The 16,416-nt window shown below is 39.5% G+C and overlaps 1 protein-coding gene across 1 annotated transcript in view; it reads right to left on the reverse strand.

Annotated features, from left to right (window-relative positions):
• Window positions 1–16,416, reverse strand: part of LOC309558396 (uncharacterized protein) — a gene marked incomplete at both ends in the record, with an annotated part of 70,722 nt that overhangs the window by 6,248 nt on the left and 48,058 nt on the right. The window lies entirely within an intron of this gene.

Below are 16,416 nucleotides of genomic sequence, written 5' to 3' on the forward strand. Positions count from 1 at the left end.
CCTTCAAAACAAACTCCAGGCACCCAGCTAAAAAAGATAAAAAGATGTTTTACCAAGGACTTATATTTATGTCCACCCAGTCTTTAGATATACAGTGCCTTGCAAAAGTATTCGGCCCCCTTGAACTTTGCGACCTTTTGGCACATTTCAGGCTTCAAACATAAAGATATAAAACTGTAATTTTTTGTGAAGAATCAACAACAAGTGGGACACAATCATGAAGTGGAACGAAATTTATTGGATATTTCAAACTTTGTTAACAAATAAAAAAACTGAAAAATTGGGAGTGCAAAATTATTCAGCCCCCTTAAGTTAATAATTTGTAGCGCCACCTTTTGCTGCGATTACAGCTGTAAGTCGCTTGGGGTATGTCTCTATCAGTTTTGCACATCGAGAGACTGAAATTTTTGCCCATTCCTCCTTGCAAAACAGCTCGAGCTCAGTGAGGTTGGATGGAGAGCGTTTGTGAACAGCAGTTTTCAGTTCTTTCCACAGATTCTCGATTGGATTCAGGTCTGGACTTGGACTTGGCCATTCTAACACCTGGATATGTTTATTTGTGAACCATTCCATTGTAGATTTTGCTTTATGTTTTGGATCATTGTCTTGTTGGAAGGCAAATCTCCGTCCCAGTCTCAGGTCTTTTGCAGACTCCATCAGGTTTTCTTCCAGAATGGTCCTGTATTTGGCTCCATCCACCTTCCCATCAATTTTAACCATCTTCCCTGTCCCTGATGAAGAAAAGCAGGCCCAAACCATGATGCTGCCACCACCATGTTTGACAGTGGGGATGGTGTGTTCAGGGTGATGAGCTGTGTTGGGGACATACTAAAACATTTAATGTGGAAAATGGCTTAATGTAGCTTAATGAGTAATAAAGTGCCTAAACCATAATCAATTGCCCTGAAACTTTGCACAGACTAAGTTTTTAACTTTCCTAATATATCCTAGAAGTTTCATGTAGTTTGGTCTTCCAGGAGGCAAACAAGGGACATTAAGCTTGTTTTTTGGGGAGCTTAATGTGGCTTAACGTACAAAAAAGAGCTTAGATGTTAACCAATTTCCCCCAAATTCTGAAAATTTCAGATCATTTGGTAAATCACACCAAAAGTTATTCACATTAAGCTGTTTTTAGCAATCATAAAAACACGTGGCTTAATGTGAAAAGAGCTTAACGTACCAAAATGTGCCTAAACCTCAACCAATTGTCTTGAAACTTTGCACAGCCCAAGTTCTGCACTTCCCTAAGCTATCCTGGAGGTTTCATCGATTTAGGTCTCCCACATGGAAAACTGGGGACATTAAGCTCTTTTTTTGGGGAGCTTAATGTGGCTTAACGTACAGAAAAGAGCTTAAATGTGAACCAATTTCCCCCAAACTTGGCACAATAGAAGAGTCTATCGTTTCCAACATATTCTGAAAATTTCAGGTCATTTGATAAATTACACCAAAAGTTATTCACATTAAGCTCTTTTTGTACAATACTAAAACGTTTAATGTCCTTAGCTTAATGTAAAAAGAGCTTAATGTACCAAAATGTGCCTAAACCTCAACCAATTGTCTTGAAACTTTGCACAGCCCAAGTTCTGCACTTCCCAAAGCTATCCTGGAGGTTTCATCGATTTTGGTCTCCCACATGGAAAACTGGGGACATTAAGCTCTTTTTGTAGGGAGCTTAAAGTGGCTTAACGTACAAAAAAGAGCTTAGATGTGAACCAATTTCCCCCAAACTTGGCACAATAGAAGAGTTTATCAATTCCAACATATTCTGAAAATTTCAGATCATTTGGTAAATCACACCAAAAGTTATTCACATTAAGCTGTTTTTAGCAATCATAAAAACATGTGGCTTAATGTGAAAAGAGCTTAATGTACCAAAATGTGCCTAAACCTCAACCAATTGTCTTGAAACTTTGCACAGCCCATGTTCTGCACTTCCCTAAGCTATCCTGGAGGTTTCATCGATTTAGGTCTCCCACATGGAAAACTGGGGACATTAAGCTCTTTTTTTGGGGAGCTTAATGTGGCTTAACGTACAGAAAAGAGCTTAGATGTAAACCAATTTCCCCCAAACTTGGCACAATAGAAGAGTCTATTGTTTCCAACATATTCTGAAAATTTCAGGTCATTTGATAAATTACACCAAAAGTTATTCACATTAAGCTCTTTTTGTACAATACTAAAACGTTTAATGTCCTTAGCTTAATGTGAAAAGAGCTTAATGTACCAAAATGTGCCTAAACCTCAACCAATTGTCTTGAAACTTTGCACAGCCCAAGTTCTGCACTTCCTAAAGCTATCCTGTAGGTTTCATCGATTTTGGTCTCCCACATGGAAAACTGGGGACATTAAGCTCATTTGATGCCATTGCCATCCATTGCCTGCCATCCTTGCCATTGCCATCCATTGCCTGCCATCCATGCCATTGCCATCCATTGCCTGCCATCCATGCCATTGCCATCCATTGCCTGCCATCCATGCCATGCCATTGCCATCCATTGCCTGCCATCCATGCCATGCCATTGCCATCCATTGCCTGCCATCCATGCCATTGCCATCCATTGCCTGCCATCCATGCCATTGCCATCCATTGCCTGCCATCCATGCCATGACATTGCCATCCATTGCCTGCCATGCCATCCATGATGATAATGATATCTGCTGCAGATATCATCATCATGGATGGATGGATGGATGGACTCAGGCCAGAACAGGTAGGTACAGGCAGGTCACGGTGCAAGATTTATCAAGTTACCCAGGCCGGGCCCAGACCAGAGTATGCAGATATCATTATATATATCATCATGGATGGATGGATGATCCATCCATCCATGATGATATATATATATAATGATATCTGCACACTCTGGTCTGGGCCTGGCTTGGGATATTATTCTTGCACCGTGACCTGCCTGTACCTACCTGTTCTGGCCTGGGTCTATCCATGTGGGATACCTAAATCGATGAAACCTCCAGGATAGCTTAGGGAAGTGCAGAACTTGGGCTTTGCAAAGTTTCAAGACAATTGGTTGAGGTTTAGGCACATTTTGGTACGTTAAGCTCTTTTCACATTAAGCCATGCGTTTTTATGATTGCAAAATAGAGCTTAATGTGAATAACTTTTGGTGTGATTTACCAAATGATCTGAAATTTTCAGAATATGTTGGAATTGATAAACTCTTCTATTGTGCCAAGTTTGGGGGAAATTGGTTCACATCTAAGCTCTTTTTTGTACGTTAAGCCACATTAAGCTCCCCAAAAAAAGAGCTTAATGTCCTCAGTTTTCCACGTGGGAGACCAAAATCGATGAAACCTCCAGGATAGCTTTGAGAAGTGCAGAACTTGGGCTGTGCAAAGTTTCAAGACAATTGGTTGAGGTTTAGGCACATTTTGGTACGTTAAGCTCTTTTCACATTAAGCCACGTGTTTTTATGATTGCTAAAAACAGCTTAATGTGAATAACTTTTGGTGTGATTTACCAAATGATCTGAAATTTTCAGAATATGTTGGAATTGATAGACTCTTCTATTGTGCCAAGTTTGGGGGAAATTGGTTCACATCTAAGCTCTTTTTTGTACGTTAAGCCACATTAAGCTCCCCAAAAAATGAGCTTAATGTCCCCAGTTTTCCATGTGGGAGACCAAAATCGATGAAACCTACAGGATAGCTTTAATAAGTGCAGAACTTGGGCTGTGCAAAGTTTCAAGACAATTGGTTGAGGTTTAGGCACATTTTGGTACATTAAGCTCTTTTCACATTAAGCTAAGGACATTAAACGTTTTAGTATTGTACAAAAAGAGCTTAATGTGAATAACTTTTGGTGTGATTTACTAAATGATCTGAAATTTTCAGAATATGTTGGAATTGATAAACTCTTCTATTGTGCCAAGTTTGGGGGAAATTGGTTCACATCTAAGCTCTTTTTTGTACGTTAAGCCACATTAAGCTCCCCAAAAAAAGAGCTTAATGTCCTCAGTTTTCCACGTGGGAGACCTAAATCGATGAAACCTCCAGGATAGCTTATGAAAGTGCAGAACTTGGGCTGTGCAAAGTTTCAAGACAATTGGTTGAGGTTTAGGCACATTTTGGTACGTTAAGCTCTTTTCACATTAAGCCACGTGTTTTTATGATTGCTAAAAACAGCTTAATGTGAATAACTTTTGGTGTGATTTACCAAATGATCTGAAATTTTCAGAATATGTTGGAATTGATAAACTCTTCTATTGTGCCAAGTTTGGGGGAAATTGGTTCACATCTAAGCTCTTTTTTGTATGTTAAGCCACATTAAGCGCCCCAAAAAAAGAGCTTAATGTCCCCAGTTTTCTGTGTGGGAGACCAAAATCGATGAAACCTCCAGGATAGCTTTGGGAAGTGCAGAACTTGGGCTGTGCAAAGTTTCAAGACAATTGGTTGCGGTTTAGGCACATTTTGGTACGTTAAGCTCTTTTCACATTAAGCCATGCGTTTTTATGATTGCAAAATAGAGCTTAATGTGAATAACTTTTGGTGTGATTTACCAAATGATCTGAAATTTTCAGAATATGTTGGAATCGATAGACTCTTCTATTGTGCCAAGTTTGGGGGCAATTGGTTCACATCTAAGCTCTTTTTTGTAAGTTAAGCCACATTAAGCTCCCCAAAAAAAGAGCTTAATGTCCCCAGTTTTCCGTGTGGGAGACCAGAATTGATGAAACCTCCAGGATAGCTTAGGGAAGTGCAGAACTTGGGCTTTGCAAAGTTTCAAGACAATTGGTTGAGGTTTAGGCACATTTTGGTACGTTAAGCTCTTTTCACATTAAGCCATGCGTTTTTATGATTGCAAAATAGAGCTTAATGTGAATAACTTTTGGTGTGATTTACCAAATGATCTGAAATTTTCAGAATATGTTGGAATTGATAGACTCTTCTATTGTGCCAAGTTTGGGGGAAATTGGTTCACATCTAAGCTCTTTTTTGTATGTTAAGCCACATTAAGCGCCCCAAAAAAAGAGCTTAATGTCCCCAGTTTTCTGTGTGGGAGACCAAAATCGATGAAACCTCCAGGATAGCTTTGGGAAGTGCAGAACTTGGACTGTGCAAAGTTTCAAGACAATTGGTTGAGGTTTAGGCACATTTTGGTACGTTAAGCTCTTTTCACATTAAACTATGCGTTTTTATGATTGCTAAAAACAGCTTAATGTGAATAACTTTTGGTGTGATTTACCAAATGATCTGAAATTTTCAGAATATGTTGGAATTGATAGACTCTTCTATTGTGCCAAGTTTGGGGGAAATTGGTTCACATCTAAGCTCTTTTTTGTATGTTAAGCCACATTAAGCGCCCCAAAAAAAGAGCTTAATGTCCCCAGTTTTCTGTGTGGGAGACCAAAATCGATGAAACCTCCAGGATAGCTTTGGGAAGTGCAGAACTTGGGCTGTGCAAAGTTTCAAGACAATTGGTTGAGGTTTAGGCACATTTTGGTACGTTAAGCTCTTTTCACATTAAGCCATGCGTTTTTATGATTGCAAAATAGAGCTTAATGTGAATAACTTTTGGTGTGATTTACCAAATGATCTGAAATTTTCAGAATATGTTGGAATCGATAGACTCTTCTATTGTGCCAAGTTTGGGGGAAATTGGTTCACATCTAAGCTCTTTTTTGTAAGTTAAGCCACATTAAGCTCCCCAAAAAAAGAGCTTAATGTCCCCAGTTTTCCGTGTGGGAGACCAGAATTGATGAAACCTCCAGGATAGCTTTGGGAAGTGCAGAACTTGGGCTGTGCAAAGTTTCAAGACAATTGGTTGAGGTTTAGGCACATTTTGGTACATTAAGCTCTTTTCACATTAAACTATGCGTTTTTATGATTGCAAAATAGAGCTTAATGTGAATAACTTTTGGTGTGATTTACCAAATGATCTGGAATTTTCAGAATATGTTGGAAACGATAGACTCTTCTATTGTGCCAAGTTTGGGGGAAATTGGTTCACATCTAAGCTCTTTTTTGTACGTTAAGCCACATTAAGCTCCCCAAAAAAAGAGCTTAATGTCCTCAGTTTTCCACGTGGGAGACCTAAATCGATGAAACCTCCAGGATAGCTTATGAAAGTGCAGAACTTGGGCTGTGCAAAGTTTCAAGACAATTGGTTGAGGTTTAGGCACATTTTGGTACATTAAGCTCTTTTCACATTAAACTATGCGTTTTTATGATTGCAAAATAGAGCTTAATGTGAATAACTTTTGGTGTGATTTACCAAATGATCTGAAATTTTCAGAATATGTTGGAATCGATAGACTCTTCTATTGTGCCAAGTTTGGGGGAAATTGGTTCACATCTAAGCTCTTTTTTGTAAGTTAAGCCACATTAAGCTCCCCAAAAAAAGAGCTTAATGTCCCCAGTTTTCCGTGTGGGAGACCAGAATTGATGAAACCTCCAGGATAGCTTAGGGAAGTGCAGAACTTGGGCTTTGCAAAGTTTCAAGACAATTGGTTGAGGTTTAGGCACATTTTGGTACGTTAAGCTCTTTTCACATTAAGCCATGCGTTTTTATGATTGCAAAATAGAGCTTAATGTGAATAACTTTTGGTGTGATTTACCAAATGATCTGAAATTTTCAGAATATGTTGGAATTGATAGACTCTTCTATTGTGCCAAGTTTGGGGGAAATTGGTTCACATCTAAGCTCTTTTTTGTATGTTAAGCCACATTAAGCGCCCCAAAAAAAGAGCTTAATGTCCTCAGTTTTCTGTGTGGGAGACCAAAATCGATGAAACCTCCAGGATAGCTTTGGGAAGTGCAGAACTTGGGCTGTGCAAAGTTTCAAGACAATTGGTTGAGGTTTAGGCACATTTTGGTACGTTAAGCTCTTTTCACATTAAACTATGCGTTTTTATGATTGCTAAAAACAGCTTAATGTGAATAACTTTTGGTGTGATTTACCAAATGATCTGAAATTTTCAGAATATGTTGGAATTGATAGACTCTTCTATTGTGCCAAGTTTGGGGGAAATTGGTTCACATCTAAGCTCTTTTTTTGTACGTTAAGCCACATTAAGCTCCCCAAAAAAAGAGCTTAATGTCCTCAGTTTTCCACGTGGGAGACCTAAATCGATGAAACCTCCAGGATAGCTTATGAAAGTGCAGAACTTGGGCTGTGCAAAGTTTCAAGACAATTGGTTGAGGTTTAGGCACATTTTGGTACGTTAAGCTCTTTTCACATTAAGCCACGTGTTTTTATGATTGCTAAAAACAGCTTAATGTGAATAACTTTTGGTGTGATTTACCAAATGATCTGAAATTTTCAGAATATATTGGAATTGATAAACTCTTCTATTGTGCCAAGTTTGGGGGAAATTGGTTCACATCTAAGCTCTTTTTTGTACGTTAAGCCACATTAAGCTCCCCAAAAAAAGAGCTTAATGTCCCCAGTTTTCCGTGTGGGAGATCAAAATCGATGAAACCTCCAAGATAGGTTTGGGAAGTGCAGAACTTGGGCTGTGCAAAGTTTCAAGACAATTGGTTGAGGTTTAGGCACATTTTGGTACATTAAGCTCTTTTCACATTAAGCTAAGGACATTAAACGTTTTAGTATTGTACAAAAAGAGCTTAATGTGAATAACTTTTGGTGTGATTTACCAAATGATCTGAAATTTTCAGAATATGTTGGAATAGATAGACTCTTCTATTGTGCCAAGTTTGGGGGAAATTGGTTAACATCTAAGCTCTTTTTTGTACGTTAAGCCACATTAAGCTCCCCAAAAAACAAGCTTAATGTCCCTTGTTTGCCTCCTGGAAGACCAAACTACATGAAACTTCTAGGATATATTAGGGAAGTTAAAAACTTAGTCTGTGCAAAGTTTCAGGGCAATTGATTATGGTTTAGGCACTTTATTACACATTAAGCTACATTAAGCCATTTTCACATTAAATGTTTTAGTATGTCCCGCTGTGTTGCTTTTACGCCAAACATAACGTTTTGCATTGTTGCCAAAAAGTTTGATTTTGGTTTCATCTGAGCAGAGCCCCTTCTTCCACATGTTTGGTGTCTCCCAGGTGGCTTGTGGCAAACTTTAAACAACACTTTTTATGGATATCTTTAAGAAATGGCTTTCTTCTTGCCACTCTTCCATAAAGGCCAGATTTGTGCATTATACGACTGATTGTTGTCCTATGGACAGAGTCTCCCACCTCAGCTGTAGATCTCTGCAGTTCATCCAGAGTGATCATGGGCCTCTTGGCTGAATCTCTGATCAGTCTTCTCCTTGTATGAGCTGAAAGTTTAGAGGGACGGCCAGGTCTTCGTAGATTTGCAGTGGTCTGATACTCCTTCCATTTCAATATTATCGCTTGCACAGGGCTCCTTGGGATGTTTAAAGATTGGGAAATCTTTTTGTATCCAAATCCGGCTTTAAACTTCTCCACAACAGGATCTCGGACCTGCCTGGTGTGTTCCTTGTTCTTCATGATGCTCTCTGCGCTTTAAGCCCCCGTTCACACTGGGGCGACCTGTGAGGCGACCTGGTCGCCTCACAGGTCGCCGCAGGTCGCCTCCCATAGGGAAGCTGCGGACCCGTTCTGATAGGAGCGACACAAGTCGCTCCGACTCAGAAAAAGGGTCCGGAGCTTCTTTGGGGCGACCAGGAGGCGACCGCCATAGACTTCAATGTTATGAAGTCCGTGGCGGCCGCTCCGAGGTCGCGGCGCGCTGCTCGCACCGCGACCTCGGAGGTCGCGGTGCGAAGTAGCGTCGCCCCAGTGTGAACGGGGGGTAAACGGACCTCTGAGACTATCACAGTGCAGGTGCATTTATACGGAGACTTGATTACACACAGGTGGATTCTATTTATCATCATTAGTCATTTAGGTCAACATTGGATCATTCAGAGATCCTCACTGAACTTCTGGAGAGAGTTTGCTGCACTGAAAGTAAAGGGGCTGAATAATTTTGCACGCCCAATTTTTCAGTTTTTTATTTGTTAACAAAGTTTGAAATATCCAAAAAATTTCGTTCCACTTCATGATTGTGTCCCACTTGTTGTTGATTCTTCACAAAAAATTACAGTTTTATATCTTTATGTTTGAAGCCTGAAATGTGGCAAAAGGTTGCAAAGTTCAAGGGGGCCAAATACTATCGCAAGGCACTGTATATAACTTAAATGATAAATTAGGGTAATCAGTGAGGCGCTACTACTAATTAGCACACAATCAAAACAATTAAATATAAAGTGTTGATGACAAATATTGTGCTTAATTAATTTGAATTAAACAGTGCAATTCACATAAAAATATTTTCAAAAAATGTGTGCTTGAATATTAGAAATATAAATATAAAGTGCATTTATATCTTAACAAAATAAAGTGCAAAGTTTTAAATATTCTCAAAGTATTGGTGCTCAAATAATATAAATATAAAGTGCATAAGTATTCAAGTGATCTCAAAAATAAGTGCAGCGATTATTTCATGCACAGCCAAGTGCTACTTTTTGTAAAGAGATTTAGCACCCATAGTCTTTTTTTTTTTTTAATTTTTTAACCGCTTGCCGACCGCCGCAAGTAGATATACTGCGGCGGTCAGCCCCGGCCAGGCAAAGTGACGTATATATACGTCACTAGCCTGTGACCGGTTTGTGAGCCAATAGCGGGCGAGCGCGCGCCCGCCCCGGCTCGTTCACTAAGGATTCCGCGCGTGTGACCGGCGGACCCGATGTCCACCGGTCACACTACGATCGTCGGTAGAGCGGCAGAAAGGCGGGCGGCTAATGTAAACAAGCCACCTGTCATTATCCCCTGTGTAAAAATGGAGATCAGACGGTTCTACTATGTAGGACCATTGATCTCTGTTTTTACAATAGTACACATGTCCCATCACAGTTAGAAACACGCCCCTAGGGCACACTTAACCCCTCCCTCTCCAATACAGTTAACCCCTTCCCTGCCAGTGTAATTTTACAGTAACAGTGCATATGTATAGCACTGATTACTGCAGTAATGTCACTGGTACCCCCAAAAGTGTAAAAAATGTCAGTCAAGGGTCCGATCTGTCCGCCGCAATGTCGCAGTCCCACAAAAAAAAACGCAGATCGCCGCCATTACTCGTTAAAAAAAAAACACCAAAAATGACAAAAATCTTTCCCTTTGTTAGTAAACGCGATAACTTTTGCGCAAACCAATCAAAATACGCTTTTTGCGATTTTTTTTTACCAAACATATGTAGCAGAAAACAAATTGGCCGAAAATGTTAAAAAAATTTGATTTTTACATTTTTTTGGGGGGGAATTTCATATAAAAAAATGTGAAAAATATTGTTATTTTTGCAAAATTTACGCTCTTTTTTTGTTTATATCGCATGATCAAAAAATCGCACAGGTGATCAAATACCACCAAAAGAAAGCTCTGTTTGCGGGAAAAAAAGGACGTGAAATCCGTTTAGGTACAGCGTCGCACGACCGCGCAATTGTCCATTAAAATCACGCAGTAAAAAATCGCAAAAAAAAAACCCTGGTCAGGAAGGGGGTAAAATCTTCCGGGGCTTAAGTGGTTAAAATCCAACAAATGGTGATTAGTTCATAAAGTCCATTCAAACGATTTTGCCAAGTGATATGTGCTCCTATTATTAAGACTCTGTGCTGGTGTTGCTTGTTCTGCCACCAAGTGCAAAATTGGCCACTCACCAAATGCACTCAGGCCACTAGGACCTATAGTGCTTGTAGTGTCCCTCTCACTGGAAGGTATCTCCACTAATGGTAGCCGGGTTCCCACACAGGATCCAATAATAAATTCTCTCAAGAAAAATTATAAAATCTTCATTGCGCAATGCCCTTTATTAAAAACTTCAATAACAAAATAAAATCCAATAATATTCTATACAGTTTGGAATTGCTGCTCCGCAATAGCGTGCCTTCCACCAGCGTTCCACCCCCCACCCCTCCTAGTGGGGTGGAATGCTAGAAAATTACTTAGAACCCCCAAAATCATATATTTTTAAGCAGAGGCCCTAGAGAATAAAATGGTGATTTTTGCAATTTTGTATGTCACATAATATTTGCACAATGGTTTTTCAAACACAATTAAAAAAAAAAAAAAAATACACTTTAATGAATTTCAATCCACACAAACACAGTATATTATCCATTTCTTGGTAAAAATATGAAACATGGTGTTACGCTGAGTAAATAGATACCCACGCTCATGGAATGGCGCCAAACTACAGATTCCATGCACGCTCATGGAATGGCGCCAAACTACAGCATTTAAAAATCTCCAAAGGAGACGCTTTACCCCTTAAGCCCCGGAGGATTTGGCTGCTCAAAGACCAGGGCCTATTTTGCGATTTGGCACTGCGTAACTTTAACGGACAATTGCGCAGTCGTGCGACGCTGTACCCAAACTAAATTGATGTCCTTTTTTTCCCCACAAACAGAGCTTTCTTTTGGTGGTGTTTGATCACCTGTGCGATTTTTATTTTTTGCGCTATAAACAAAAGAAATAGCGACAATTTTGAAAAAATAACAATATTTTACAAATTTTTTTATATGAAATTCTCAAAAAAAAAAGATAAAAATATAATTTTTTAAAAATTTTAGGCCAATTTGTTTTCTGCTACATATTTTTGGTAAAAAAAAATCACAATAAGCGTATTTTGATTGGTTTGCGCTTAATAGTTATTGCGTTTAATAAACTACGGGAAAGATTTTTGTCATTTTTATTGTTTTTTTTTTTTAACGAGTAATGGCGGCGATCTGCAATTTTTTTGCAGGACTGCAACATTGCAGCGGACAGATCGGACCCTTGACTGACATTTTTGACACTTTTGGGGGTACCAGTGACATTACTACAGTAATCAGTGCTAAAAATATGCACTGTTATTGTAAAAATGACACTGGCAGGGAAGGGGTTAACTTTATTAGAGATCCAGGGGTTAAGTGTGTCGCTAGGGGCATGATTCTAACTGTAAAGGGGCGTGGCTTGTGATGTAACCACAGAGACATACGATCTTACATAGCTGGATCGTATGATCTCTGCTGTTACATCAGGGAGAATGACAGACGGTTGTGTTCACATCAGCCGCCTGCCTTTCTCCCTCTCCAGCGTAAGATTGCGAGTGACCGGTGGACATCGGAGCCACCGGTCACTCGCGCGGGGACCTCAGTGAACGAGCGGGGGCGGGAGCGCGCCTCCAGGGGCACGTGCTCGCCCCCTACTGGCTCCTGGACGAGTGATGTTGTACTACGTCACTTTGCCCAGGAGGGGCTGACCGGCGCAGTAAATGTCCTTGTGGCGGTCGGCAAGTGGTTCAAAGCCTTTACAGGTTATCAGTTTAGAGTCACACAGGAGGTCTGGTGCTAAAAATATTGCTCTCACTCTAACCTTCACAGCAATACCTGACATGCGTTCACCTTTGCGAATGAGCACAGTGGGACGGGGGCGCTTTCATTTTTTCTTTAATATTTTATTAATTTTATTAGAATTTTTTTTATTTTTTTGCATTGCCTCTTTAATTCATTTATTTTTTTCTGATCTTTTATTTCTCTCATTGATCTCAACATCTGATCACATCCAGATCATTGGGATTAAATGTTTTCCCAAGCAAAAACTGGGTTTGTTGTCAACCGGCAAAACCAGAATTGACCAAATACTCATTGCTTCCAATTTCCTATACTGTAGAGATGATCAGGGATATTCAAGTCCCTGATCCCTTCAATGGTAAGCCGGTGTAACTGTCAGCTTCAGTCCCAGGCCCCACGATTGGACGAGAGAGCCTGGAGAGGCACAGGAGGGTGGCAGGAAGGGGGGGTGGGTGACCCGTTCCACTGCCTACAAAAGCGGTCCAGCAGCTAAATAGCTGCTAGAAGTGCTTTTACATAAAAGAGAATTGGCTGATGAAAAAAAAAACAATACTGGGTTGATGCATGTAGCTGCAGGAATTATTCAGGCATAACACTTGAAACCAGTGATGCAAGGATATATTAATAATACAGAGCTGCATTAACTTGTGGCCTTGGGTGTGGAGTTCAGATTTTTAAAAAAAAAACATTTTTGTGCAGAACTTTATCTTTTGCAATCTAATATTTCTATTCTTGCTTACTTTTTACTTACTCTACCTTTCCATAACTGGTTATGCTGTCTTAGTACTACCCAAAATTATATAAATCCATGTGTCAGAAACATCATACCGGCCATAAGAAAGATCATGGCAGCTATAAGGCTCATGTATGTGCACATAAAGGTGTGACAATGTACACTTACGGTATATGTTTAACAAGTCAGACCAGTGTTCAACGCCAAAAACCTAAATAATTGTGAAACAAATTGTGAGCAATTGGTCTATCCGACCAAATACAGCGCTTGCTTTGTGTTAATTCTAAACCAACACTCTAGTGAATATAAAGTGCAATAGTGTTAAATACAATTCCACAAATATTAGAGTTAATATAAGCATATATAAGTAAACTGGATAAAATTCTGAATAAAAATCAATTCCTGTGGATAAAAACGTGCATGAATCTTGAGAAAATAATATTTTCTCAAAATTTTTCTCAAGATTCATGCACGTTTTTATCCACAGGAATTGATTTTTATTCAGAATTTTATCCAGTTTACTTATATATGCTTATATTAACACTAATATTTGTGGAATTGTATTTAACACTATTGCACTTTATATTCACTAGAGTGTTGGTTTAGAATTAACACCAAGCAAGCGCTGTATTTGGTCGGATAGACCAATTGCTCAAAACTACCTCACTATTTTTATACAGCAGCTGCTAACTCACATATGTATTTATTTATTTATTAATATTAGATTGCTCTTTTACCATATTCGCCTTTTTCCAGTGGCGCGTGGAAATATACTAGTATATTTTGCACCTTAATTGTGAAACAAATGACTGAATATTATCTCTCTATACCATATACAATTTTAACCCCTTCCTGCCTGGAGAGTGCTTGTTATGGTTTGGGGTTCCTTGTTATAGTTTGGGGTTCATTGTTATGGTTTGGGGTTCATTGTTATGGTTTGGGGTTTCTTATTATGGTTTGAGGTTCCTTGTTATGGTTTGGGGTTTCTTGTTATGGTTTGGGGTTTCTTGTTATGGTTTGGAGTTCCTTGTTATGGTTTGGGGTTTCTTGTTATGGTTTGGAGTTCCTTGTTATGGTTTGGGGTTTCTTGTTATGGTTTGGAGTTTCTTGTTATGGTTTGAGGTTTCTTGTTATGGTTTGGGGTTTCTTGTTATGGTTTGGGGTTCCTTGTTATGGTTTGGGGTTCCTTGTTATGGTTTGGGGTTTCTTGTTATGGTTTGGAGTTCCTTGTTATGGTTTGGGGTTTCTTGTTATGGTTTGGAGTTCCTTGTTATGGTTTGGAGTTTCTTGTTATGGTTTGAGGTTTCTTGTTATGGTTTGGGGTTTCTTGTTATGGTTTGGGGTTCCTTGTTATGGTTTGGGGTTTCTTGTTATGGTTTGGGGTTTCTTGTTATGGTTTGGAGTTCCTTGTTATGGTTTGGGGTTCCTTGTTATGGTTTGAGGTTTCTTGTTATGGTTTGGGGTTTCTTGTTATGGTTTGGAGTTCCTTGTTATGGTTTGGGGTTTCTTGTTATGGTTTGGAGTTCCTTGTTATGGTTTGGAGTTTCTTGTTATGGTTTGAGGTTTCTTGTTATGGTTTGGAGTTTCTTGTTATGGTTTGAGGTTTCTTGTTATGGTTTGGGGTTTCTTGTTATGGTTTGGGGTTCCTTGTTATGGTTTGGGGTTCCTTGTTATGGTTTGGGGTTTCTTGTTATGGTTTGGGGTTTCTTGTTATGGTTTGGAGTTCCTTGTTATGGTTTGGGGTTTCTTGTTATGGTTTGGAGTTCCTTGTTATGGTTTGGAGTTTCTTGTTATGGTTTGAGGTTTCTTGTTATGGTTTGGGGTTTCTTGTTATGGTTTGGGGTTCCTTGTTATGGTTTGGGGTTTCTTGTTATGGTTTGGGGTTTCTTGTTATGGTTTGGAGTTCCTTGTTATGGTTTGGGGTTCCTTGTTATGGTTTGAGGTTTCTTGTTATGGTTTGGGGTTTCTTGTTATGGTTTGGAGTTCCTTGTTATGGTTTGGGGTTTCTTGTTATGGTTTGGAGTTCCTTGTTATGGTTTGGAGTTTCTTGTTATGGTTTGAGGTTTCTTGTTATGGTTTGGGGTTTCTTGTTATGGTTTGGGGTTCCTTGTTATGGTTTGGGGTTCCTTGTTATGGTTTGAGGTTCCTTGTTATGGTTTGGGGTTTCTTGTTATGGTTTGGGTGTGACAATGTACACTTACGGTATATGTATTACAAGTCAGACCAGTGTGCAATGCCAAAAACCTAAATAATTGTGAAACAAATGACTGAATATTATCTCTCTATACCATATACATTTTTAACCCCTTCCTGCCTGGAGATTGCTTGTTATGGTTTGGGTTTCCTTGTTATGGTTTGGGTTTCCTTGTTATGGTTTGAGGTTCCTTGTTATGGTTTGGGGTTTCTTGTTATGGTTTGGGGTTCATTGTTATGGTTTGGGGTTTCTTGTTATGGTTTGGGGTTCATTGTTATGGTTTGGGGTTCATTGTTATGGTTTGGGGTTTCTTGTTATGGTTTGGGGTTCATTGTTATGGTTTGGGGTTCATTGTTATGGTTTGGGGTTCCTTGTTATGGTTTGGGGTTCATTGTTATGGTTTGGGTGTGACAATGTACACTTAGGCTACATTCACACCTGAGCGTAGCGTTTTTCGCGCGTTTTTTACCGCGATTTTACCGCGATTTTTGCGGCGTTTTTTACCGCGATTTTACCGCGATTTTTACCGCGATTTTTGTGCAGGCGTTTTTAGATTGAATAGAGATCAATGGAAAACGCCTGTAATCTGCCCAAAAAGAAGCTCATGTACTTTTTTGAGCGTTGGGCGTTTTGTATACAGCGTCAAAACGCTCAGATGTGAACAGGGGCCATTGAAATGAATAGGATTTGTCTTGTTGGGCGTTTTGAGAGCTGATCCTAGAGCAGAAAAACGCCCCAAAAACGCCCCAAAACGCCTAGATGTGAACGGAGCCTTACGGTATATGTATAACAAGTCAGACCAGTGTGCAATGCCAAAAACCTAAATAATTGTGAAACAAATGACTGAATATTATCTCTCTATACCATATACATTTTTAACCCCTTCCTGCCTTGAGATTGCTTGTTATGGTTTGGGTTTCCTTGTTATGGTTTGGGGTTCCTTGTTATGGTTTGCGGTTGCTTGTTATGGTATGGGGTTCCTTGTTATGGTTTGGGGTTGCTTGTTATGGTTTGGGTATCCTTGTTATGGTTTGGGTTTCCTTGTTATGGTTTGGGGTTGCTTGTTATGGTTTGGGGTTCATTGTTATGGTTTGGGGTTTCTTGTTATGGTTTGGGGTTCCTTGTTATAGTTTGGGGTTCATTGTTATGGTTTGGGGTTTATTGTT

The sequence above is a fragment of the Pelophylax lessonae genome (assembly GCF_965119305.1).
Source record: "Pelophylax lessonae genome assembly, chromosome: 6".
Classification (NCBI taxonomy): Eukaryota; Metazoa; Chordata; class Amphibia; order Anura; family Ranidae; genus Pelophylax; species Pelophylax lessonae.